Raw genomic sequence first — 26093 nt, forward strand, 5'->3', positions numbered from 1 at the left:
AAAGATGTTTTGTAATAACTTTCAGCTCATTGTTATTCACGATGTTGAAAACATTTGATTAGTGACTTAAAGCAACTTTATTTTTTTGCAAGTCAAGATAGACATCACAGATGCAGACACATCTTTAAATGGGCGTGTTGTGTTGCTCACTTTAACCATCACAGATTTGCAAGGTAACTGGTGCTTTGCAAGCTCTTTGAGTTGGAAATGTTTCATTATGTGTCGGCCTAGCTGTGACTGCATACATGCCAAGCTTCTGTGACCAAAAATCTGTAGTAATCTTGGTTTCAAAAATAGTAAGTAGCATAATAACATCACAGTAAATTGTCACATCGATTTTACCCAATGAAATGACAAAGAAATACATCTGGGGTTAATAGCTGCCGATTATCACAAGATGGTCAGGCAGCAGGGAGCTTAAACAGGAAATACCCACTGAAAAGCTATAAATCCTTCTGTCAGCAAGTAACTGCTGTGGAGGAACCGATGTGAAAAGGCAACAAGGTGATCACATTTTGCTGGGTTGTGAAAATTGTGAATTGTACCAGAACCTCGAGCATGGGAATATTTCCTTCTTTTTCTTAAGAACTGCCTGTAAAACCAATACATTTGTAGTCTTTTCGTTTGAAAACGTACTGTAAAATGCATTATTTGAATCCTTTTTTTTTTCAAATTTTTCTTGGTGGGTAGGGGGGAGAACCCCGACAAATCCCCTTGATTGGTTCGGGCTTCCGCGCTATGCCCGCTCGCTATGCCAAATGTTGTAGAAATATTTACGGCCTTTCAGTTAAAAAAATTCACCAGCCACCACTGGGCACAATATAACATATTCTGCATTGTTTTGTGGTCTGAAGCCTGCTTGACCGGGATTTAGTAGTGGGCTTTCCTCTCTGTATTTCGTGAGCGGAGTTCTCTGTCAATAAGATTTGACATTAATAAACAAATTCGAGATAACCTGGAAATTGTTAGGGTTAGAGCCGTCCGAGCCATCTATCTTCAGAAGAGGCTTGCTAAATGCTTCCTTGTCACCCTGCAGAAGAACACATTTTAAAATATTAGTAAAGCTTGGGTGACATGCACCATCCTTTTTGATGTGGTCTTGACCCATTGAACGCCCCCCCACGATAAGATATGCTGTGGCGCGCTGTACTAGTTGAAGATGCTGGAGCAGGTGCTCTTAAGTAAAGGGAATTTCTATACATTTCATGAACAGTTGTTGCACTGCTGTAACAACTGTTTGCATTGTTTTTTATTGACAGAAGCAAGAATGTCTTGCATAGAGCCTCCAGAGGCCAGACCAGTGCTCTAACTTGAGTTTTCACAAAGGACTGCGTCACTAAGAAAACCAGGATTATGCAAAGTCTTGACTGCATAAGGGAAGGATAAATGAAATTAGGATTCGACTGGGGAGACAAAAGGTTGTGAAGTGTGATTGATCCAACAAACATGCGACAAAGAAGTATATTTCAAAAGCTTTATTAACTATATAATGGTGGGGTTGGCGATAAAAAGCTCGAAAGTAAATATGCCATTCCACAACAAAACGGCGGTTTCCTTTTTTTAAAATTGGTATAAACCAACAGTTTCACAGTGACGCAAATAAGAAGTACTGTGAGGGATCAGAAATGTGAGGCATTATAAATTACTTAAAATATCAAGGACAACACTCTGGTTTCTGTCCCTCATGTTTATTCATACATGAACTCAACAAGGTCATATATATGGCAATTCAATGGCAACAAAATGTAAGTTAGATTCACCATATGAAACCTGTCTATCCAAATGATCTGGGTGAATTCTCCTTCCCCAGATTCAAGCTGGATTCGATTTAGCAGTTCCAGAAGAGTAAGGAAATCCTGTCTTATATTAAAGTTCCAATCCAGTTCTTTTGCAACATAAAGTTCCAACAGTTCAGAATTGTTCAACAAGGTTTTTTTTCTCTTCCACTGTTAATATTATGGAAAACCAATCTTCTCTGCATACACCCAGAACAATTCCTGAATTCAGTAAAATGAACATAAATTGTCTTTTGTCAAAATTGATTCTTCAACCACATACTTGTTTAGAAGCAATTATACATTTCTGCAGCAGTTTATACAATCTTTTCTTCAGCAATGAATCTTTGTCAATTGTCTTTGTGAACACTACTTCATACATCTCTGCAACTTCCACCTGGTTTACTCCCATGACAGGCCTACTACTTCAAAGTTCTCTGTTCTGGTAAACACCCCTGCCCGGACAGGCAATCGTGAACAACAATTGCTTCTGTGGTTAAGGTCAGTTTACCACAATTTCACAATGTCACTTGGTTCACAACACCAGGTTTGAGAATTTCTTCAGGGGAGACCAGATTCACATAGGTGCCCTTTATTACACCGCTGTGGGTTCCAAGACCTCTGCAAGTTATGCTCTACTCCTTTTGTATCTCCTTTACGAGAAGGGCAGCCTTTTTGCCACTCTTGTTTCCCAACTTCATTGACAGAATACTGAAAATAATATGGTCTCACTTTTTCTTCTTTGGCTTTGGCAATGTGAGTTTTCACCAGCTTCGTTTATGCACTTGTTTAAACACAAGCGACAACTTTTATTTAAAAACTTTTGAATTCCTGTTTGCCCCTTTGTTACTTTGGCAATATGGTTTAGTTTTGAATTGCCTTGTTTTAGCTTTCTTTTGACTTGGGCAATGGTAGTTTGCATTGGGTTCTAGGATTGTCACCTCTTGCTGCTGGTTCTCGCACAACCCTGCATGCTTAAAGACAGACAGTTTGTTTTACAAAATAATACTTTTTCAGCTTTTTGTCAGTTCAGTTTTCAAAATGTCCTTCTTTTAGGGTTTTCTTTTTACACGGTTGCTTTTTATTATTCAAGTCCCTGTTCTAAGCATGCAAGCGGTTACGGGGCGCTCCGGGGTCGCATCTGTCTAATAAACTCGCTGAGTATGGCGTGCACGTCCGTTTGCCTCGCTGCTCCCAGGTCGTCGTCCTCCTCCGGCAGCTTCTCGCTGCTCGGCAACCTCCAACATCCAGTCTGCCGCTGCCCACGTCCCTCACACACCCTTCCTCTGCTTTACCAAGTGGAAAGCGTCTCCAACTTTCGCTTCCCACTGCACAGCCTCTGCAATTCAGGTCCCCAGGGGGCAATCTCCGACACTTCCAGTTGCGCAACCTCTCCAATTCAGGCTTCTGGAGGGGAAGACTCTCTCAGGACCGGCTACTACTCGACAGTGGTTCACAACTCCTCCACCTACGACTACTGCTCTGCTTCTCTTTCATGGCCTGCAACTGAGGGGGGCGTTTAAGCCTCCCAGTCTCCCTCAGCTGTGGGTCATTTTCCTTAACAAGCTGCACCTTGCAGTTGTATTCTTCTTTGGCCGTCTTCTTCGTCCCGGTACCCCGGGGATTATGAGACCTGGAGTCCATAATGCAAACATTTGTTTTTCTACGGAAAATGTTGTTTTCATGCTCATTTCTCGTATATTCCATAAAGGAATTGTCAAGGATAATTTAACAGACTTGACTTTACAGAAGAATAAAGATTTTTAACGTCTAAATTGGTATTGTTTTCAGACTTTTCCTTATTCCTTTGGTGTGTAGGAGAGCATTTAATTTTATAGGCTTTCCCTAGTTTTAAAAGGGTTTTCGTTAATTCAAATGCTCAAGGGTCGATGAATGTTTTCACCCCCATTAAGATGTTCAATTGGGGAAGTAAAACGTTCTCTCTGGCAACAAGCCATTACAGACTTTGTTAACATTGACATATCTTCCCTGGAGAAAGATAAATACTGTGTCTCATACGGTGGAGTCCTCTTATTCCCCTGGGCCCTTTCACCTCCCAGGTAATTCTCCCGCTGAACACCACCCCAAGGTCAGGATCAGAAGGTATCTACCTTTCCCTGCCCACTTGGGAGGAGACTTTGGGTACAGTCTCAGTGAGGAATCTGCAGGATTTGTGACAGTACCCAGGGTGTCCCTATTATGGAGATGCTAGTCTCCCCCAGAACCTCAAACAAAACGGCTTCAAGGATATTGAACCCAGCCACTTCTTTATTTAAAATTACAAATCTTTGGAAAAATACCTAACCAGGTCTTCCATGGGATTGGTCTAAATTAACAATGTCAAGATGGGTGGAATAAGTATGTGTCCAGATAATCTGTTCCGGTCTTTCCATGATCTCATATACAATAGTCACAAGTATTTAGCACCCCACTGCTTCTTGACTCCAGTTTAATTCCTGGGAATAAAACACCAAGCCACAAGAGTTCTTCACAGGGGCATACCATCTTGCTAATTATTTGTAATCCACTTCAGAAGGATAATGCTTGATCCATTACAGGACGGCACATGTTTATAGTGCCTTGGGTCACTGTAAGGGATCTGGTGCTCTTCTCACCCTGTTAAGTGTTTTCCTTGGCACAAACTGCCTTTCTCTTCCACAAGCAGTATATAGCGTCTTTCCCACTTGGGCAAAAGGGGTCTGAGGCAGTTTGTTTTAACAGGCCCGGTAGAAAGATGAGTATCCCTAAAGAGCTTCATTGAGATGCCTCGCCACCGGCTAACCCAGACCTCTCGGTCCTAATGCATGCTCTCTGGTATCATCAATACGCAATGTCTCCTTTGCTGCTCCTTCATGTTGTTCTCCAGCTTCACTCGGTGTCCTACCCTCCTTGCTCTGTCTTCACTCTTCAGTACACTTGTCTCCAGCCTCCTGCTATTCCCCCTGCCCCCCTGGCCCCATCTGAAGTTTAGTCTTTATAAAGGCCTCCTCCAAAGCATGTGATCAATGATTAGTCCAAATTCACTTCCTCCTTATTTAGGCCCATATGATTGATGGGAGGGGGGGGGGGTGTCTGTTAATCTTTACTTGCTCTCTTTCTGCTGTGAAGTTTATTATGAAAGGCCTGCATCACGTTTGCCCCAGGCAACGTTTCTGCCCCTCCACCATGCCAGTGTGGCGTTCCGCAATTTTATGGACTCTGCTCCTCTAGTTGAGTCTGCTTTCCCCGGTTGTACCAGTTTGTCGTCTTTGCACTTTGCCCATGATCATCCTGAGCCGCTTGGGTCAGTTTGTGTGAGTGTTGTAGTGAAGCATTTTCTTCTTCTGCTCCCGGAGGACAAAGTCAACAGACGCAGTTCCAGGAGTCCTTGACAGGTGTGCATGGTTACTTTTAGGAAAGCGTCTTAGGGGGGCTTGTACCTCTGGTAACAGTGGTCACGGTTCTAAATTCAGATAGACTACAGAAAGTGTCCTCCAAACCACCATTGCCAGAACAAAGGGCGTGGTGACAAACTTTTTCAGTGCTGTGAATGTAAACCGTACAGAGGGGGTTATCGGCCCTACAGCACATGCTGGACACTCCCTTCAGAGCCTTAGGCATGGTCACATATTTTTAGTGCTTTGCCGTACGCATGGAGGAGATTTGAGGAGCTGTCCTAGCCTTCTGGTTTCTCTAACCCCAATTCTTTGTTTCGGGTCAGGGGAAGGAGTGCTTTGGGATGGGACATTGAATTATTTACCTAATGCCGTAAGGTGAACAGCACCACCAATTCATTGTAAATACAAATCCAGTACTGACCGTAGAGCATAATGAGGAAGCTCCAAACTCCCTGTGGGTGAAGTGATTTTATTTGGCTGATTTCTAGAAAGGGGCCAAACATTTCTGAAGTGGAATTCGTGAAATAACCTAATACTCCAGGATTTGCCACAATATTTTTCGGCAGCAAACCATGTATTTACCCAATCTGAAAAGTGTGCACCTGATAAAAATGTTCTCGCCACAACATAGAAAACCACTTCTGACCCTCAAATCATTTGCATGTTGAAAGATACCTAACATTATCACTGAAACATGTATGTACTAGTATTTCAGAATTCATGAGCACGGAAGTAAGATTATTTCTTAATGACTGTTATTTATTTACGTATGTCTTTTTGAGTGGCAGTGTGATGCTTTAAAGTCACTTTGTAATGCTCAACGTTGGATCGGCATAGACCGTCATCTTCCATTGGGAGCTAAGGAGATGCAGCTTATTACATCAGAGATCTCTAGTGTTGGTACTTAGCAGATTACTTCTTTCTTGGTCTTTAGAATAAATGAAAGGGTCCCTTAGAAGGGATTGAGGAGCTGGCACCAGACAAGGATGCTTACATGTCAGACTTTCTTGAAGAGGGCTATGCTTTTGCGGTCATGGTGTACCAGAATAAACTTTTTATGTACTTATGAGCATTACTCAATATTCTAGAGTGCTACTAATATGATGCTTAATATTCTAACTTGGCAAAAAAAAGCTACTTAGAACGCGAGGACCACTGAAAGCTAGATTAGGCCACTTAACAACCACACATTGTGTGCAAAAGCATGAAAGGTAGTAGCCCCGTAGAATGTATGTACCCGAAAATTAAATAAGACCAGAGTGTTGCCAATATATGGTAGGGTGCTTTCACTGCATGGCATATATGGCAATTTTATGCCCAGGTACTCCCACTACATTTCAGATATTGACATCCCTTATCCAATTACTCCTATTTGCAATAACAAAATCATGCAATTGCACTAGCAACAATGTTGCTGAGGCTTCCAGCACGCTGCTTTAATGGCCCTTACCTGCCGTTGTACTTCCATATGCACTGATAAACAAGCTCTCGCAAGCAGCAGGACACATCACCTTGCGATCCCCGTAATTCTCCATGCCGTCTGCAGTGTCAATGGCTCGCCTGTACTTTCTCTAGTCTTCCTTCATGGTGGATTGGTGTGGGATATATTTTCCATTGATCAGCATCCACAGTTTGGCTTGCCCATGGCATCATCGGGGCATTGGTAATTGGCGTTGTCAGACAAAGGGCAAATGGAATGGGCAGCGACCTAAAGGGACAGATTATTTGCCTGAAGGGTGTTTCTGATTCCAACTTAATGAACACAGGACCTTGGAGAAGCCCAGTTGTGCCCTTAGTACTGAGAAAGCAACAGTGTTCGGTCTGTCTTTTTAGTTATTAGTTGTTACTCTTTATACCTTTGCCACTGTATTCACCCACCCCTCTTTGAGTACACAGAAAAGGGTATACTGATTAGTTTATAATGTTTATGGTTTAATTATTGTTGTCTTCCCAACACACACTTATTTTGCGCATGAGTTCTCTGGACTCAGTTGCCCGTTGGGCAAATGCGTGTTCCATCTCTTCCACTCGCCATTTATCATTACCACAACGTTCACATTGAGTCTGATCACATTCATCTACCTGAGAAATGCAGTGGTACAGGATATCTTCCCAGTGTCAGTCAGCTACCGGCCATCCTGTTACTTTCTGGCAGACGATACTATGGAAGAAAAACTGTTATACACGTACTGTGCTGTTTGTGCTGCTCTGTGCTAATCTTACAGTTCCTTAGGCTTCTTTGATCAAAAGAAGGCTGCTGGAGGATAACCAGATTTTTCACCTGTGGCTTTGTGTGCAGATGAAGTACAAGGAACGAATAAAGACCAAAAATCCTGACCCCTTTCTTTTAAGAAAATGCATGTCTTTTAATGGTTTTTATTCGGGGTAGCTGGTGCCTGTTAATGAACAATTTGTTGTAAACAAATGGGAGGGGCACCAAGGCGATAGTAAGTCACTCTCTTCAAAATTCGAAATGTTTAAAAGATCAACCATTTAAAGATGTATACGTTTATAAAGTTTCAGGAGCAAGCAGGTGATGCCGCCTGACCTATTGGGACTCCAACAAAACACAATCCAGTTTTCACCAACTGGCGAACCCGTATGCACTCTTGTGGGTCAAACAACCCTAATCAACTTTAATTAATAATACTACATTGTTTATAAAGAAGGTATAAATGTGTAAAAAAAAATATATATATATATATATATATATATATATATATCATTCACAGCAAAGACGTACTCGCAAACTACAGTAAATATAATCCTGATTTTGTTCTTGGACAAAATTAAATTAAATCCACGAGTTGTGAATCACGATTAATTTTTGAGATTATATACAGAATCACTTGAAAACATCAGAAACGTAATCATAAATCTTCATTGAACAGTATTAACATGGAATGTCCCTTTTGATAAGTCTCAATGATATAAACAAGTCCAACACGCTGACTCCTTTTGAAACCAGTAATTCCTTTCTCAATGGTGTTTATCTGTTACTGCCTTAAATTCATTAACATCTGCAAGTTAAAGATATAGCTGTATTAGTATCCAGATTAATAATAAAGTAAACTGAACTCACATATTCAGGATACTTCTGCTTAATGAAACTGACACCCACCTTTCAACTGGTAGATCCTATCACCAGAGTGAAAGCACCTAAAAAATGCAAAACACACGAATTGAATTCCCTGTCTTTCATAACTAGATCGCATCGGTATTTGCCAACCGCCAAGCGGTTGAAATCACCCACACATGTGTGGCCTAGCAGGTACAGCCTATTGTCACAAACTAACAAACTCCTCCTCTGTTTTCCATTGATTCTGTATTTAATCTTATACATTAATTATGATTCCCACCTCATGCTCTTCATTTCATATTGCCTAAGAACAAAATCAGGACTGTATTTACTGTAAATTGTGAGTGCATCTTTGCTGTGTTTTAAATATATATTTATTTGTTAACTACATTTATACTTTCTTTATAAACAATGTAGTTTTATTAATTCAAGTTGATTAGGGTTGTTTGGCCCAAAGGAGTGCATACAGGTTCACCAGTTGGTAACGACAGGATTGTGTTTTGTTTAATGAAAAATTAGTTAACGGCAACAGACAAGTTGAGGTGGAAGCAATCAACTTGATTAAAGTGAATCTGTTAGTTGTCTTGAAGACTGGCAAGCCACAGTGACCCCATGACCGTCTCTATGCTGTTGCCAATAATTGTATCTGTTCATGCAGATATTTGGTTGCTGGTTGAAGGTTTGCAGTTGTAAATCGAGCAGCTTTAAGATCGTTTTTGCCTCAGTAGCCACTGGACTTTTTAGTCTGCATTTCGTTTCAGTATCATAGTTGTATGCAGGGTCTGCATTACTATAAGATGCCATCAGCAGGGTTGAGCACGGTCGGGTTTTGGTGCCAGAAGGGGTGAAGTCCTCTTCATGGGACACAACTCAATACTGTTAAACTACTTTGCGGACAGCAGCAGGGGTAAATTGCGGACTGAAAGCCCTTGGAAATAGTGCTGCCACCCTCATCCCTCCCCGAGCTCCGTCACTGGGGTTAAGGTAAGCACATATACAGTTTCTGCGTTCTTGACATCAGTTCAGACCACATAAGCTCCTTAGCACAGTTTAGTCCTTTCCAAATCCCTCTGGCCGTAAAGATCAAGTGATTGGCCCAGCAGAGCAGTGTGCACATTTCTTATGGGCACAGAAGCGGTCTTGGATGCTGCAAGCAAAGAACATGAAACATTTAGCAACACAGCCCTAAATCGGCAAAGAATTGGCCCTGTGGATCTCATATAGCTAGCACATTTTCACAGTTAGGGTACTGGCCAGTCTGCCTTGGATGAAGCGTACCAGCCAGGTTTTTGTCAGCTCGAAGTGTGGAGGTTTTTTTTTGTTTTTTTTTTAACCAAGAAAAACATATTTTACACCGTGCTTCCTTGTGATGTCAGATTGGGTATCGGGTAATAAAATCGCGCCAAAAATGCAGCGGTAAAAAAATTGCGGCAAAAATGCTGTGGTTTGACCCGATAAAGGTGTACACCATTATACCATTTAAGGGGAGCAGGGGTTGCGGTGGAGTCCCCCGCTCCCCTTAAATGGTATAATGGGTCTGGGGGTTGTGGGGTGTCCCCCACATCCTTCACCTGATTTTGGTGCAAAAAACCACAGCATTTTTGCAGCGATATTTTGTGTTCACAGCCATTTCTGCTGCGATTTTAAGACATGGAACCTCAGATTGTTACTCATCATAGCGGCGAAACCTGAAACTGTGAAAGTTTCTCAACATGGATGCCAAATCACTCCATGTCAAGTGTGACCAAGCCAGCTGCGCCTTACTTTTCAACCAAAAGCACATCCATGTCACGTCTTGTAGGCCCATACTTATAATGAGGGAAATATTTCAAGCCTCGTAATGTAAAAGGCTATCTGAACAGACATGATTGGCAGGGGAATCCAAAAAAGGTGTGGTTGTTAGTTGACAAAAGCGCCTTACAAACTCAAAATTACTTGAATTTTAGGCAGGGCTGAATCTATGAAAAATACCAATGCTGGAGAATAGGAGTCGTAGGTAAGAAACGTTCTTCTTCAGACTCATTCATGTATCGCATCGAGCATCTGACAGTGCAGTTACTTTACTTGCACTTTAAAATGTCAGGAAAACACAACTGCTTATTAGTAAAGCAGAACTATTACAAAGATTTTCTTGAAATCGCTTGCAGGCCAGTTTTGCTGAGAGGTGGCTTCCCATGTCAGGTTTTGGCACTGCAGGCAATTTTCTACCATGCCCAACCTCCCCAGTGACCATGCTGTTGTGCTGGCTACACTCCGGTTATCCCGGGCCATTTGCCCCTCACCTCCCCACCCTGTTGCCTCCCCATCTGATGTCAGTTGGACGCCCCTGCATCCCCTGATCTCCTGCTAGGCCTTGCTCTGTACCCAGCACACCCATCTGGCCCTCTCCTCTCCTGTTTGTCCCCACCCCTTACGAAAGTCCAATTCCTCTGCTCCAGCCCCACTTCTTACATTCCGCTGCTAAGCCAGGCCTGATTATGGGACACATGCATGTGGCAATCCAGAGAGGCCACTGGTGAGACCAAAGCGGCCTACCGGGGAAATTGATTGCGCTGAAAGTGGCCAATACCGGTAAAACGGATACCCATTGAAAGACATGACCTTGACTACTTCTACACAAAGGTGGTTAAGCCAGGATGGTGGGCAAGCCAGGATGGTTCAAGTTTGACTTGATTTTCAAGTCATTGGGCAAAAAAACAGCCCAGCAGGCATTCCACAAAAAGGGTTTTCTTGAAAAAATAATCTCGCCTGGCAACTCGATGGTGGCATGTGGTGCATCTGTTATGCACACCAGCACAGAACTTTGCACCTGTGTGCCTGGACATCTTCAAAGCCCTCACTTGCCTCATGAAAAGGATTAGTGGCGAGTCATGCAGAAAGAATACAGCGAGGAGTTGCACAGAGCCAGAGTGTGCATCAGTGGAGCCTGTGCTAAGCAATTCCGCCTCCAGCCTTCCCACCTCCATTTCTGCTTCTTCCATGAGTCTTATCTGCGTCTTGTTATGCCGAGAGTAATAATATAGCCTCCCATGTACCACTGTTGTATAACCTTCCCATAGTGTTACTGGGATTTCAACTGATGGTGCGTTAATCGTAAAGTATCCTTCCGTTTTGTCTGTTAAGCCTTAGAGTATGTCCGGAAGCCCAAATAATAGTTGTTTAGACGCCATTGTCTCTTTAGTCTGGGACTAGTGCCTCTGATCTCTATTAGTAGTGGTGAATTATCCGATATTCCCCTTGGTTGGAATCTAGCCGACGTTGGTCTATGCGCTTCCGCTGTGGAATGAAGAAACAGTCTAATCTTGACATGGAAGAGTACATACCCGAATGAAAGGTGAACCCCCGCTCGTGAGTGTGGAGTAATCACCAAACACCCGACATGCCCATCACAGAGACAAAGGTGTAGAGTTTAGTGTGAGTATTTGTGTTTCTATCCCGCAACCGAGTGCAGTCCCTAATGGGGTACATTATGTCATTAAAATCCAGCCTCCCCAACCCCCCCACCATCCCCAGGATCCATAAGCCAGTCAGAGTACCTAGGGTTTCACCCCATACCTCACCTTTTATAAAGACACATCTTCCTCTGGGATCTTGTTTAACCATCCTGAGTTTGGGCGGTAGGTGCTTTTGTACCATAATCTGCATTCCGCTGGAGTCCCTTGAAAAACCAGTGTGTATGGATGTCCTATAATTGGCTCTCCTGAACAACCTACATTATGTTCCTGCCAAGTGCATCCGTTGAAGGAGGACTATGTCCGGTGTGTGTCTATTAATGTGTTGTAAGACAACTCCTCTTTTAATCGGATCACATAAGCCATTTAAATTGCATGTAAGGAGCAATAATTCGTTTTTCCAATTATCTGCCATCCATGGTGTCATGTGGCCAGTGTGTGAAATGGGTATGCATGTGGATGATCGAGGTGACGGGTCGATTGACTGCATTCAAAGGGAGTAACTCTCAACGACAGAACACCCCTTCCCCCCCAACCCATACTTGAACCCAACAAGATGTACGCTTCGCCCACTCATATAACCTGCCAACTGCATTGGCTAAACAAACAATTATTAAAGTTAACTGTGGGGAAGCATCGCAGTTTCCGAGATCAAGTGACTCCATTCCGGACCCTATTTCTGTTGCAGGATGTGTAACCCGGTCTTATAATTCCTGTTCCTTGGACATGTCGACAGCACGATTCGTCAGCCCACTTTGCAAGATGCACGTGCTCCCCTTCTCGCTGACTCGTTGCGCCTTACTGCAGGTGGGCCAGCTCGGCAGGAGATTGTTGGTCTTGATCGATAGGCGTCTTGGCTCTTCGGAGGTGGAACCCTTCCCTTAACCATTCTCAACATGTAGTTGTATCCACGCCCGTGCTTCTTGAGGTCCCATAAAGAGGTGTGTTTTCTCATTAAGGTATACCTTAACTTACGTAGGAAAAAAGAGGGCAAACTTTATTCCCAATCATTGCAGCTTTTTAACTAAGCCAAACGACTGGCATGCGCTGGTGTAATTCACCGGTCCCTTGTTGCGTGCCATGTGTAAAATCGTGTTGCGCTCATGGTAGTTCAGCAGCTTGAACACAATGGTCTGACGTGGATCCCCAGGTGTGGGTGGGCTGGTGAGTGTCCGATGTGGTCTCTGGGAGAAGAAATTTGAGAGCCCTCTCGGTTTCGTCAAGTCAGCAAGCCATTTTTCCAAGAATAGTTCTGCACTGGGCCCCTCCGATTTTTCACGGTGCCCCAAAATGTGGATGTTATTCTTGCGGGAATGACCTTCGTGCTTCTCAATCCATCTTCAAGCATTTGTACCCCTTTTTGTTATGTCAGTGACTCGACGATCAACTGTGTGGAGGGTTTCTTCGGCATTCAAAATGTGTTTTTCTGCCTCCCCCATCCTGGGGGACAGTTTATGAAGGTCATGGCGCAGTAAAATAACGTCCAAACTGAGCATGTCGATTTTGCCCTCCATGGATGCTCTCAACACATGGACATGGAGGCTTGTGGAGGGTTTGGCTGGGCTACCGTGTACTGGTCCATCTTATTCTGTGTAACTATTTTCTTGATTTTGTCCTTGGCCATATTTACATGCAAAGTTAAGGGGATATGCGCCCTCCAGGGCACGGTATGTTGGCCGGATGCACCTAGGGCAGTGTGTCAATGCTGAGTATTAACGTTGAAATAGCGTTGTGCGGTGTGCCCAGCAGAACTGCTTTCCCACCTCGAGGTACTCTTATATCCTTGATCGTTGCTGGCGTGTTCCTTGGTATTTTCAATTAATTGCTGTGTTGTAGTGTGCATGATGCACTGTGCACCAGGGGCCCTTGTCTCCCAAGGAGGCGAAAGAAGTAAAGGGGAGAGCGGGACCGTGTGCAGTCGTCTGGTGGTTGAAGGGTCGGATGTGTTTTCCACTTTGCTGTTTAAGAATCTCCTGAACTTTTTGTGGTGAGAGGACCTTCTAATGAAGCCACCCTGCCCAAGCAAACTCTTTTTTTTTTTTGTATATTGTCACATGGTAGCCCATACTTGGGGTCGGTGTCATTTTGGCCCTAGCATGATTACATCATGCTTCTTTGTTTTTAGGGAGTAGGTTGGTGGTTGCTTTAATTTACTTTTGGCTCCACAGATGCAGTCCGATTATTTTGCATTTGTGGCACACTGTACCTTATTGATAGCCAATAAATAAAGTGTGATCTTGCTTTTGTCCATTATTATTTTTGAGCCATTCCCTTTTTCTTGGAAAGCCGTGAGGAAGATCATAAATGGCTGTTTTGAACGCATAGCTGCACTCTGAGCCCAGCCCTGCACCCTCTGTAGTGGTTTGACTGGATTAAATCAGTCTAGCCCTAGGCAGGACATTCCAAATCTTGTGGCCCTCAGCCTGAAAGTTTGGTCCTGATTGTCTGGCCATCAAAACCTTTGTTAGAAGCCCTGGTGTGTGATTGGGGGATGGCTTGGTGTAGTGACTTTACAGTTACTTGGCTGCCCCAGAACGTTTTTCCTGGGCGCTCCTGGGGTCTCTGGAGTTTTAAGCCAAAGACTGAAATGTTAGCCTGTACCAGTGATTTCATTTTTAAATGCTTTTCTGCAATGCATAACTGCAAAGTATTACTGTAACTATTTCTCTGGGAGTGTCATGTGTTGGTGCCATCAGTCTGAATGTTTTCTGAACATTTGGTGGCCTCTAGCTGTGTTCCCATGTATTGTACCAGTTTACCTCTAGGTCCTGCATGTACTGGTAGGTGTTTTGTTTGTATTATATACTAGCTTATATACTCTGTGTTGCCTGGGAGTTGGTTTTCTCATAGGTACCATTTGTTAGAAATACCTGAAGGTAGCTTTACGCTTTTCGAAAAGGCTCCATGAGAAAGGTGAAAAGAAAAATGCACCCGTTTTTCAATTCTTTAAGGTTTTGAAAAATGTTTTTCTATGAAGCCTAAACGGCACAGTTTTTTTGCTCTTAAAAACTCATTCTGAAACGTATAACTGTACGGAAACGTATAAGCGTGAGAACAAATGGAGATTCCTCAGCAGCATGATGGTTGACATGATGCCAATGGTGCCAACAACTAAGGACCTAAAGTTTAATATTCCCAAATTACATGTTCATTGTAAGGCTTGTTTATAAACAACATTTTTTGTTTTTCAAGTTTAAGCAAAGCTATACTACTTATTCGGGAAACCCACTCTAGAAATCGCAACATATAACTGCCCGTGGGAGAAACATGGAGATTCCAAGTTGATAGCATTGCACTTGATTGGCTGGCCCTGTGCCTTGTTGATTGTGATACCAAATGCCAGCCTGACCGGGAACTGTAGGCACTTGAAACTGAACAGCATGTCTGTCAGAATGAGTGGCATGCGGGGGATGAATACATCTCCTTTTCCCTTCCCTGTCAACACTGTTGATTCACTTACATTGAGCAGCTAGCACCCTTCGTAAGAGAGTAACAAATGCCTGTCGCACCTATATAGCAACAATTTGGAAACCTCTGTAATGCTACCTGCCTTCATCTTCGCCTGAAGTATAGGAGTGGGCTGTCTCTTAACTGAAAATTACTATTTTGATAAATGCACTGTGTATTCCTACAATACGATCTGTAACTTATATGCATATGTCAAATGCAAGCACATTTGTGTGTGTGTGTTTATATATATGTATATATATCAGAAGAATTTGAACATTTGACCAAGCATATAATTGTCTGTTATCGTTTCATAGTATATTCATCATTTGGAACGGTACAGAATTGGAATTGAATATGTCAATATCTTAAACAATAATACACTCAATTTAGAATTTTCATCAATCTGTATTAGAAAAGAATTGGTTTTCTTAGATGTGGAATTTCTGATTGACAATAATATTCTTACATCAAAGCTTTTTAGGAAGACCACTAGCTCCAATTCGACTCTCCATGCTAAGAGCCACCACCCTAGAGCACTAATAGATTCAATTCCTTATGGAGAACCTCAGAGCAAAAAGGGCCTGCAGTAATAACTCGGACTATAAAACTGAAGCAAGATACATTAGTCAGATTTATTAGAAGAGGCTGCACGAAAAGCACAGTAGCTGGGTCTTTCAATAAAGCAGAAAAAACTACCAGACAGAACCTCTTTATGACCAAAAACAAATCAAAAGTTGACAAAATCAGGCTTATTACTGGTTTCAACCATTGAGCGAGAGAAATAGTCAATTATGAACAAGCACTGGATAGTGCTCCTTACTGACTTGGCTCTTAAAGTACTAGATGAAACACCTAGTATAACATACCGGGAAGCTCCAACCCTTAAAACGATGTTATCACAGAGTATGGTATTAACTAATTCTGCCATTACTCACAAGTTTCTTACTGAAAAGCAAAATGTTGGTTTCCGAAAGTGTGCTAGTTGTAAAATGTGCAATTATGTATCGAAGACACCTTTTGTCAGCTCGAATTGTTTGCAGTGGAAATACAAACATAAGATTACGTGTTTAACTAAGTATGTAGTACATGTAATTGCATGCACATGTGGCTTGCATTATATTGCCTCTACTATAGGGCCTCTCAAGTTGCGTATAACACAACACTACAGAGCGATTTAAAAATGGGGATGTAACATACCCCCCCCCCCCCCACTGGTCATTTTCAAGAGAAGCATAATGGCAACATTAAAGACATGGAATTTTTGGGCCTAGCTCTTATACCGCAACACAAGAGACTTGGTAATAGAGAACTCAAATTACGGCAATTGGAAGCATCTCTAATTTGCAAATTTGATACCCTTAGACCTCAAGGCCTCAATATAGACTCTGAAATGTATGTGTTTTTGCAGACTTGAATCTGTATTTTAGAGAGATATTGGTATCTAGATGAGACCAAAAGATATACATTTGGACTCATGTTAATTGATTCTGTGTAGTTTCATTACATCTATAATGCGTTGCAATCATGTATTAGAACTGCTGCTTATAATGATGCACTTGCACTTTTAGATATAAATGGAGAACTTATGTGTATACTTTGAAATTGCACAAAGCACTTTGTTTCTAGGTCTGCTTCTGTACTTAGATGTAGAAGTGAGGACATACAGATGCAATACATTTCATGACTGCATAAAGATTTTGTCACTATAAGGTTGAACAGTGATAACCTGCACTTGCACTTTTTGAATCTGTAAGGGATATAACTGTTTACAAAATAGCTTATGAACCAAGCACTTTGAATTACTAAGTAGATTGTTATTTGTGAAATTGGATTTAACAATATGTTATGCAGATTGAAGAAAATGCTGCTATAACGCAAAAAAAGTTATTTTTAAAATTCTGCACTGGCAGTACCTGAGAATATAAGAATGATGCATTATGGTACTAGACCAGATGAGATTGGCTTAATATACGATCTTCTGTTTAGTATGCTGTTGCTCGCCTTAATAGCTTCAGAATCTACTCCCCTTTTGGGCGTATGACTATGAGTTGTTATTTATAAACAATTTATGGTCAAAATTCATATATTTACGCATTAGCGATTTTAAACACCTAATGGATTTTGTAATTTTACTTTAACTTCGAAAGCGGGATCGAGTGGCTCGCTCATCCTGTATTGTCTCATGCACATCATGTTTATGCATTAGCATATTGTACAGGGTATTGTGTCCGGTATTAAGTGGGGAAAATAGCCATTCCAATATGGAGGCTATTTTATTTAACTTCATAGTACAATGTTGATCACATGATTGAGAGACACGGGATGAGGGGGAGCAGTGGACCGCTCTGCCTGCTTTCTTATACTCGTTGGTGTAGACGGCAAAAATGGATATTACTAGCCTGAGGAAGCCTGTGTGAACAGGTGGAACGCGTGGCTCTCTCCACCCAGATGGGTGAGTATTTTTAATGACCTGGTTGCCATGTGTGCTAGCATGTAATACATGTTCACAAATTTTGTTGTGTGTTGTACTTTTATGGATTAAAGAATACGGTTTTAAAAGCAGCAAGGTTGTGTGTGCTTGGGATTTGTTTACATACATTCTGAAAGGTGTTTCGTAGTGCTACAACCTGGATGATGTGTTTGTTTATATATAAAGTGTATATAAATATACACTTTAATATCAGCACGTTGGTTTATTTGGTTAAATTTGTGGACCAGCTGTACTTCACCACCAGCCCTCCTCCCTCCTGGTGTTTAGCCCGACTGCTTTGCCAAAGCTATATTCTATAGTTATGTTTGGTTTACCTTTTAGATTAGAGCACTCAAGCACCTTTTAGGTAAGGTTCTGTAACGCTCACCTGATTCCCACAGAGGCGCGGGTCTTGGCAGGAAGGTGTCTGTGACTCGAAAAGTGATGTGCAGGGGTCGAACCTCTTCGCACTGTATGTCGAACTCGAAGGGTGAGGTTTCTGCAGGTGAAAGAATATGGGGATTAAAGGTCTGGGTTGTTGAATGTCCCTATCTCTCTCTCGCTCTCTCTCTCTCTCTTCCCAGCTTGTCTGTAGAGCCCCCCTCCCAGATCAACGTGCTCACCTTAGATAGGTGAATGCTGGGCTCTCCATCTGCGTCTAGTGCAGGGTGCCGTTGCCAGTTCCTTCACTGGTGAAACATTGGCCTCTTGACTTCAGAGGATGGTTACCGTCGTTGTCTGCACGACCGGTAAGTTTCTGGACACCTTTTGTCTTTATAGTCTTTTAATGCGTGGCAGTGAAGCGCCTGGAAATTTGTAAGTATGGCAAGCGCTCTAACTGTCTCTTTCCTTGCAGATTAGTTAGTGTTGAAGAGGCGCCGGAGTATTCGCAGGCGTTTGATTGCGACGAGCGTGATGGGCGTGAGTATGTACCTGCTTAATGTCTTTGTCTTTGCAGGCGACGATGCAGAATGAAGAAATCCGGAATTCGCCGCGTGCCGGTAAGTGTAACAATGCTGTTGTCTTTGCAGGTGAAGATGCAGCGTGAAGAATTCGGGATGCACAGCGTGCCGGTAAGTATAATAATGCTGTTGATCTTTGCAGGCGAAGGTGCAGCGTGAGACACGGCCGCTGCCGATGGATCAGGTGAGTAAGCACTGCGTGTAAAGTTCGTCTTGCTAACCTGTTGTTTCTGGTCTTTTGCAGGTGCTGATGTTGATCGGGTACAGGAATGGTAAGTATAATTCTTGTAGGTTCAGGATCAAAAGAAGAAAGGCTGGAACAGACTCGGTGAGCGTTCTGCTGCATATGCAGAATAACGCGAAGCACGTTTCATCAATCGGGTGTGGTTTAAATAGCCTTGGAGTGATGAGGCGTCTTCTTCCGCGGCCCCGCCTAGGTAAGAAAAGAGTTCCTGCTTCTAGAAAAGTTCCAGTGCTGTATCCAGGGAGTGGAGCTGCCCCACCCAGGTAAGAAAGTAGTCCCTGTTCACCGAGGGCTTCTAAGAGGCTGGTAAGTAAGCAGCATGGTCTGCCGCAGGTAAGTCCACCCAAGCACCTTTACACCAATGATGAGCCCGGCACTTCCAGTGCCGGGACCGATGCTTCTGATGAGCCTGGTGCCACCGGCGCCAGGACAAGGTCCAAAAGGTCCCTGTGGGGACCGGCTGGTGCCTAGGATTAGGGTTAGGGGCCTGCTTCCAAGGACGTTGGGCTGCTCCTGGTTCCTTGGAAGCAGTGATCATGACAGTACCCCGCCTCAAGGCCCCTCCTAAGTGTGTCTTCTCCGGGGGCTTTGGCTTGTCGGGGTGATTCAGATGGAATCTCTTGACCAGACGAGGTGCGTGGACATGTTCTGAGGGTTCCCAAGACCTTTCCTGGGGACCGTATCCTTTCCAATCAACCAGATAGTATAATTTAGATCTGGAGATTTTGGAGTCTAGGATGTTCTTTACTTCGAATTCGAGTTCTCCGTCTACCAAAACGGGTTCTGGGAGTTCAGTCAATCGGGTTTCTGGTTGTACTGGTTTTAATAAGGAGACATGGAATACTGGATGTATTTTCATATGCGTAGGTAATTCCATTTTGACAGCCACCGGATTAATTATGGCAGATATGAGGTAGGGTCCAAGGTATCTCGGAATGAAGGTGCGGGGTCCTTTTTAAAGGCAGGTGCTTAGTGGATAACCAGACCTGATCTCCTACAGCGTAGTGAGGGGCCTCTTTACGGTGCCGATCGGCTGCCTTTTTGAATTGAGCTTTAGCTCTTTGCAGATGGGCAGTGGCTTCCTTAAAAGCGCAGGTGATCTCCGAATGCAAGTGATCCACAGCAGGTGCTTCAATTTCTTGGGGAGGATCCAGGTTGGAGGTTCTAGGATGGTGTCCATATAATAGGAAAAAAGGAGTCTTCCCGGTTCCAGAATGAGTCGAATTGTTGTAAGCGTATTCAGCGATCCAAAGAATGTCCTTCCAGGGGTTTTCTGTTTGTTGGAGCATGCAACGTAGATATTGTTCTAGTGTCTGATTTGTCCTTTCGGTTTGTCCGTCAGTTTGGGGATGGTGACTGGTCGAAAGTCTTACATCAACTTGGGCTAGACGACAGCAACTGCGCCAGAAGTGGGAGATGAATTGACTTCCCCTATCGGAGACTAAAACCGAAGGAAAACCGTGTAAGCAAACGATGTTTGCCAAGAATTCTCGGGCCAATACTGAGGCTGAAGGTAGACCCTTCAGGGGTATGAAGTGAGCCATCTTGGAGAATAGATCCACGACTACTAAGATGGTAGTATACCCTAAGCATGGAGGTAAGTCCGTGATAAAATCCATGGACAGGGTATGCCATGGACAGGGAGGGATGTCAAGCGGCTGTAATAGGCCGGCTGGTTTCTGCTTTTGACTTTTATTCTGGGTACACACACCGCAGGAGATTACAAAGTCTCTAATATCCTTTTTCCACGATGGCCACCAGAAATGTCTTTTAATGTTTTCCATGGTTTTGGTAATGCCAGGGTGCCCCTCCATTAGAGAATCGTGATAACAGGAGATTACTTGTTTTTGTAGTTTCTCACAGGGCAAGTGCAATCGTCCTCGGAAATATGGTAGGTCTTGATCTACTGAGAATTCTTTTCCATTTAATTGCCAGTTCTGCAAATCGGCCGGAGTTAGGAGTGATTTAACCGTGGTCTTGATGTCTTCAAAAGATTGAGTGCTGACCAAATCCAAAATCCTTTGTTCTGGGATTATGGGTATTGGATCTGGATTGGTCAAACGTTCATCTACTCCCATCCGGGAGAAGGCATCCGCTTTTCCGTTCTTACTGCCTGGTCGATAAGTAATTATAAAGTCAAATTCTGCTAGAAACAGAGCCCAGCGAAGCTGTCTGGAAGACTGAGCTTTGGCTGTCTTTAGATATTGTAAATTGCGGTGGTCAGTCATTACGGTGACTGTGTGTCTGGCTCCTAGAAGATAATGCCGCCAGGCTTTAAAGGCCGATCTGATGGCCAAAAGTTCCTTGTCTGTAATCGAATAGTTGATCTCGGGAGGTGAAAACTTGCGGGACCAAAAGGCAACAGGATGTAGTTGGTTTGTGACCGGATCTCTTTGTGATAACACTGCCCCCATAGCAAGACTAGAAGCATCCGTTTCCATGATGTAAGGAAGTTCTGGGCGAGGATGTTTTAAAACAGGTGCAGAAATGAATTTAGCTTTTAAGTCTTGAAAAGCTTGTTCTGCTTCAGAAGACCACTCAAAACGTTTGTTCTTTTTCAACAGAGCGGTGATGGGCTGGACTATCCGAGAAAATTCAGGAATGAATCTGCGGTAAAAGTTAGCGAATCCTAACATGCTTTGAACTTCTTTTACAGAGGTTGGTGATGGCCACTTGATAATTGCATCAACTTTCTTTGAATCCATATGGACTCCGTTAGGTGACAATATGAATCCCAGGAACTCGACTTACGTTACGTTGAAAACGCATTTCTCAAGCTTAGCAAAAAGATTATGTTGACGCAATCTCTCGAGAACCTTTTTAACGTGTCTCTGATCTTCTTCGGATGATGAATAGACAAGGATGTCGTCAATGTAGACAACAACACATACGTCTATGAGTTCTCTAAGGACATTGTTCATAAAATATTGGAAAGCAGCAGGAGCATTACACAGTCCAAAGGGCATTACTTGATATTCGAATAGCCCGTACTTGGTGCGGAAGGCCGTTTTCCATTCATCGCCCTCTTTTATCCGTACCAAGTGGTAGGCTCCTCTGAGATCCAGCTTTGTGTATATACATGCATCTTTGACTTGGTCCAGGAGTTCAGGGATCAAAGGTAACGGGTATCTGTTTTTAACAGTGATCTGATTCAGGGCGCGGTAATCTATGCAAGTCCTAAGGTCTCCTTCCTTTTTCGGAACGAAGAACAAAGCCGATGAAGCTGGAGATTTTGAAGGACGGATAAACCCGTTAGCTAGGTATTGGTCCAGGTACTGTCTGAGGTGAAGGTTCTCTGGCTCGGTGAGGGCATAGATCCTGCTGCAAGGAGGAGTTGTTCCAGGTATCAGATCTATTTGACAGTCGTAAGACCTATGAGGAGGCAGGGTGTTAGCTTGATCCTTCCGGAAGACGTCTTGGAATTCCTGGTATTCGGGAGGTAATTTGGGAACCTCCTCAGAAGAGATCACCGCCAGTGAAACATCAGGCCGAGGATAACAAGTGGTAAAACACTCTGGAAACTGAACCGTCTTTGCTCGCCAATCGATCTGAGGATTGTGCTTCTCTAACCAAGGGATTCCCAGAATGATCTGGAACTGAGGGGCCTTGATTACATCGAACACGATTCTCTCCCGGTGTCCATCTTGACTCACTAGCGTCACTTCTTGGGTGGCATGCGTTACTGGTCCGGAGGCTATCTCCGTGCCATCCACAGTAGTGATGACATCTTTTACTGCTTTAGGGACAAGGGGTAGATTCATCCTTGATACCATTTCACGGTCCACATAGTTACCGATTGCTCCGCTGTCAATGTAAGCTTCAATTGCATGCAAACGATCCGGACGTTCAGGACTAATGAGGACCATGGGTATCACGAAATGCAAGGTCACGGGACAGATCTTAACGCTCGGCAAGAGGACCTCTACTCTTGTCGGGCGAGGTCGTTTCCCTGCTCAGAATTTGTGGTACAGGTATCCGCGGCTCCTACAGTCTTCTTAGCTGGTTTCACTGGACAGTCCCGAAGAAAGTGTCCTGAGTTTCCGCAATAGAGGCATAATTGCAGCTGCCTTCTTCTTCTTTCCCGCTCTTTCTGGGTTAAAGGTCCTTTCATGCCCCCTATTTGCATGGGTTCCACAGTGTCAGCTCCCTTATTCGAGGTCTGTGGTTTACAAAACACTCGGGTATCAAATCTGGAACGATCTGCCTTCCTGTTCTGTAGTCTATGGTCCAATTGGACAACTAAGTCAATATAGTCAGAACATTCTTGTGGAGGATTCACAACTTGCGCTAGCACATCCTTGAGCTCTCCATGCAGGCCTCTGTAGAAAAGCGTTATTCTCTTGTCCTCGGGCCATTGTGTTTCCACTAAGAGTCTATTGAAAGAGGCTATATAAGTCAAGAGGTCTTGATTACCCTGTCGTAATGAGAGAAGTTCATTGTCCAAGGCCTGCCCTTGTGCATGTCTTGCGAACAGTTTCTCCATGCTGGACTGGAAGGCCTGAAAATCATGTAAAACCGGATCATCCTGGGTGACTAAAGGGATCGACCAATCTGCAGCGCTGCCACTGAGATAAAGCACGAAAGCCACCTTGGCCTGGTCTGTTGGGAATGCAGCTGGTCGACATAAGAAGTGCAGGCAGCACTGGTTGATGAACACTGTGAATTTCTTTGGATCACCAGAAAAGCGTTCGGGCGGAGCCAAGGGCACATTACCGGGCAGATTGATTTGCACTGGATTTGAAGCTGATGCAGAAGGATAACTCCCTCCTGGAACGGGCAAAGGTGTCTGTTCTGCCTGCGTTTGTAACAACTGCCTAGCAAGGTCCTCTGTTCGCTCCTTGGAAATTATCAGTTCTCTTCTTAGAGAGTTTGTTTCCTGACGAGCTGCATGTACTTCTGCTCTTAATTCCCCAAGCAACTGGGCTAGTTGATCAGTGTCTGAGGTTTCCATTGCGCCTGGGTAGGAGTTTTGTGGTGGGCTTTGCGTTCTGTAACGCTCACCTGATTCCCACGGAGGCGCGGGTCTTGGCAGGAAGGTGTCTGACTCGAAAAGTGATGTGCAGGACTCCATTGGCTTCTGGGGTCGAACCTCTTCGCACTGTGTGTCGAACTCGAAGGGTGAGGTTTCTGCAGGTGAAAGAATATGGGGATTAAAAGTCTGGGTTGTTGAATGTCCCTATCTCTCTCTCCCTCTCTCTTCCCATCTTGTCTGTAGAGCCCCCCCTCCCAGGTCAACGTGCTCACCTTAGATAGGTGAATGCTGGGCTCTCCCATCTGCGTCTAGTGCAGGGTGCCGTTGCCAGTTCCTTCACTGGTGAAACATTGGCCTCTTGACTTCAGAGAATGGTTACCGTCGTTGTCTGCACGACCGGTAAGTTTCTGGAAACCTTTTGTCTTTATAGTCTTTTAATGCGTGGCAGTGAAGCGCCTGGAAATTCGTAAGGATGGCAAGCGCTCTTACTGTCTCTTTCCTTGCAGATTAGTTAGTGTTGAAGAGGCGCCGGAGTATTCGCAGGCGTTTGATTGCGACGAGCGTGATGGGCGTGAGTAAGTACCTGCTTAATGTCTTTGTCTTTGCAGGCGACGATGCAGAATGAAGAAATCCGGAATTCGCCGCATGCCGATAAGTGTAACAATGCTGTTGTCTTTGCAGGTGAAGATGCAGCGTGAAGAATCCGGAATGCACAGCGTGCCGGTAAGTATAATAATGCTGTTGATCTTTGCAGGCGAAGGTGCAGCGTGAGACACGGCCGCTGCCGATGGATCAGGTGAGTAAGCACTGCGTGTAAAGTTCGTCTTGCTAACCTGTTGTTTCTGGTCTTTTGCAGGTGCTGATCGGGTACAGGAATGGTAAGTATAATTCTTGCAGGTTCAGGATCAAAAGAAGAAAGGCTGGAACAGACTCGGTGAGCGTTCTGCTGCAGATGCAGAATAACGCGAAGCACGTTTCATCAATCGGGTGTGGTTTAAATAGCCTTGGAGTGATGAGGCATCTTCTTCCACGGCCCCGCCTAGGTAAGAAAAGAGTTCCTGCTTCTAGAAGAGTTCCAGTGCTGTATCCAGGGAGTGGAGCTGCCCCACCCAGGTAAGAAAGTAGTCCCTGTTCACCGAGGGCTTCTAAGAGGCTGGTAAGTAAGCAGCATGGTCTGCCGCAGGTATGTCCACCCAAGCACCTTTACACCAATGATGAGCCCGGCGCTTCCAGTGCCAGGACCGATGCTTCTGATGAGCCTGGTGCCACCGGCGCCAGGACAAGGTCCAAAAGGTCCCTGTGGGGACCGGGTGGTGCCTAGGATTAGGGTTAGGGGCCTGCTTCCAAGGACGTTGGGCTGCTCCTGGTTCCTTGGAAGCAGTGATCATGACAGGTTGTTCCACTGCCCTCACCAGAGGGTTGTGCTAAAAATCTCACTAACACCACTTGCCAAACTGGGTGTGGCTACATGGCCATGAAATAGGACGTGACTTCCGTTGTGCTCCTGCTGATACTGATAAAACGTGCTTTGGACCAGCTGTGAGCCATTATTCTGATACTACAGATGCATGAAGGAATGCGGAGCGTCGCAATCATAATTGTGGTTTGAATTGCAGCAAGCATTGGAAACCGCAAGCTGAATAAGCAGAGCAGTACCCGGCCGCAGGAACAACAAGATGGTGGCTGGCAGAGAACAAAGGAATGAGCCGACTGGTAGCTGCACAGCATGAGGAGCCGTACAACGGGTAAGATAAGATGAGATTCGACCCTGACCGGCAAGCATAAAGGAATCCGAATCTGGTGGAAGGTTGAATGCGGCTTCTTGCAGTACTGTCGCGCACGAAGTTCCTTGCAGAAACAGAGCTGTGAGCCAGCCAAACGCAACGAAGCAGCGCATTAAAAGCAGAGGATCTGCAAGGTCAAGTGCCCAGGCACCATAGGGTTGGCCCCAGAGTGAGCTATGCGCAATTTCAAAGAATATCAATTGTAGGGGCTCGGAACACCGAGCCACCCGAACTGTAAACAGAGGTGCAAGACTATGTCATATGAATATGAAGAGGAAGGACATGTTGAATATGCCGTTGGAGAAACGAGACCAGACGGGAAGCGGAAGTGATAAGTGAATCTGCATTGTTTGAATAATGTACTCTTAAGCCGCATAGGGACCAAGATGTAATGATCCGACACTGACATTTGAGCTTGAAAGCAATTGCGTTTTTCATGAATAGCTATATGCAGGAAGCACAAGTGCTGTTTAGTTTAAGCGGTGCTAGGACTCACACTATTACCCTCATTAGTTTAGATTAGTTAGG

General features: G+C 44.1%; 1 protein-coding gene across 1 annotated transcript in view; it reads left to right on the plus strand.

The window, feature by feature from the left end:
* DOCK9 (dedicator of cytokinesis 9) overlaps window positions 1-26093 on the plus strand; it is a 2709375-nt gene that overhangs the window by 113205 nt on the left and 2570077 nt on the right. The gene's annotated exons all lie outside the window — the stretch shown is intronic.

The sequence above is a fragment of the Ambystoma mexicanum genome, chromosome 7q (genome assembly GCF_040938575.1).
Source record: "Ambystoma mexicanum isolate Mex_15411 chromosome 7q, UKY_AmexF1_1, whole genome shotgun sequence".
Classification (NCBI taxonomy): Eukaryota; Metazoa; Chordata; class Amphibia; order Caudata; family Ambystomatidae; genus Ambystoma; species Ambystoma mexicanum.